This window comes from Gavialis gangeticus, unplaced genomic scaffold, assembly GCF_001723915.1.
Source record: "Gavialis gangeticus isolate Ggan-Ray unplaced genomic scaffold, GavGan_comp1, whole genome shotgun sequence".
NCBI classification, from domain to species: Eukaryota; Metazoa; Chordata; order Crocodylia; family Gavialidae; genus Gavialis; species Gavialis gangeticus.
Genome location: NW_017728960.1, coordinates 887,966 through 890,078, shown reverse-complemented (window position 1 = coordinate 890,078; position 2,113 = coordinate 887,966).

Sequence of the window (2,113 nt, the reverse complement as noted above, 5' to 3'; positions counted from 1 at the left end):
GAAGGGCCTGGTCCCGCACACTCCAGACCACGTGAGGTGCCAGGGTCACGGTGCAGGGAGGGGATGGAGGGCGCAGGAATGTGCTTGCAGACAGGACGGAGAGGAGGGGAAACCCCAGGCTGAAGGGGAGGAGGGTGCTTGGATGCACTTCCTTGGGACACACATGTGAGCCACAGCTGGAAAGGGGCGGTTGATGCCCGCTGTGAATGTGGGGACATGGGTGGAAGTGCTGCATGGCACATGCCAGCTGTCCTGACTCCCAGACCGCCCTGCTCTTACCCTGAGACCCGGAGCTGCTGGCAGTGCCATGCTCTACCCACCAGCTTCGGGAAGGAGAGGGCACAGGGTAGGGGGGCAAACAGCCCAGGATGTGTGAAATTATCCTTTAGGATAGGACCCACAGCTCAAAGGCAGCATCACTGGGGGGTTGTGAGGGTCTCCAAGACAGCCAGTCTCCCCCTGCCACAGTCCTGCTCCTAAACCCACTTTGTCCCCATAGCTAGGATAGGAACCCAGGCGTCCTACCTGCCATTCCCCATCCCCGAGCCACAAGGCCCCCGTCCCCTGCAGGGAAGGCTGCCGGCCTCCCAGCCCCTCCCACGGCTACTTTCTGCATGCCCAGGGGGTGAGGCCTTCGAAGATCTGGGGATCGGTGCCCTGAAGCCAGCTCTGTTGCATGCAATGAATGAGCCAGGTCTCAAACACCCCCTCCTTCCCTTGCTGCAGGGGCAAAGCTGTCCGTGTCCCTGGCTGGGGGGGAGGAGGGGGGCAGGGAAAGAGCTGAGAAGTGCATGAACCCTTAAAGATTTTTGTACACTGCATGAAACATTTGCTCTCCCCCCACCCCCTACACACACACAACCCCCCTCCTAATTAGCTGTAATCTTTTCTGTTTCAATTTTGCAGTTTTTTCCTTGAAAGGAAAGAAGGGGGGGGGGGTGGACCCAGAGACAGAGAGAGAAAAAAGACTCGCCCGGAAAATGAATAAATATTTCAATTTGAGGCGCAATCACAGCGAGTGATTGAAATGGGGGGAAGAATAATGGTTTTCATTTAGATAAGATACAGAAAATTATTTAGTGAGAAATGAAGAGTGATGAAACCCATTCAGCAGCACCGTGCGTGCATGTGTGTGCGCGCGTGTGTTACAGCCACATGAATGGCACGGCCCCCCCATACACCACTCCAGCCCCCCACCCCTTCCCCACTCAGCTGAACAAGCCCATTTATATACATTTCGTTGGCACAAGCAGGGGGTGGAAGGCAAGGAAAGTCTCAATCTTCCCAGGTCGGCCCCCCCCCAAACCCCTCCCCAGGCCTCTCTGCCCAGAGCTGCTCCGATCTGGACAGCGCAGAGAAACCCATCGCACAGCTGCTTTATGGGGTGGGGGCATGATTCCCCCCCTCCCTGGAAGACCAAGCACCCCCAGCCCCCAGTTCCCCCCACCACCCAGGGTGTCAGGGCCGGATCCAGCCCTGAGCCCCTCTCCTCCAAGTTATTGCCCACCCCACAACCGCTTCTTTGGGGTGGGGGGGAAAGCCAGGGAGAAGCTTATAATCTCCCACACCGGTCCTGGGAAAACCAAGAGCAGCAGAGCCACGAAAACAGGGGTTCATGCCAGCGGGAAGCCAAGCAGCCCCCCAGCCCTGTCGCCTCCATCTCCCCCCTTGCCGGGATATGGGGGCCCAATCCCCCCCTGTGCCCATGTCCTGGCCCCTGGACTCGGTCTCCTCCAAGTTATTCTCCCCCCCACACACACACTTTAAACACAAAAATTAGCGAGAAGAGCCCATTCCCCAGCGCTTTCTCCCTCTGCCTCCCAATGAGATCCAGATGTCTCTGTTTTGCGGGGGGGGGGGGGCAGCTTTTGTTCCCCAGCTGGGCCTGGTGGGAGGGGGCTGGTCTGGGGGGCTGTTGGGGCAGCCTGTGTTGATCCTGGCTCTCCCCCCCGTCCTCGATCTCTGCATGGAAGCAGGGTTTGGGGGGACCCGGCCGCCCCCTTTCCTCCCGGGGAAGAGGCGCGCTGAGCCCCGGCGGACTCACGGCCCGGGACAGAGCCGTGACCTTGCGGGGCTCGGCGGGGCGCCCCCCACCCCCCGCGGGCAGCCCCGG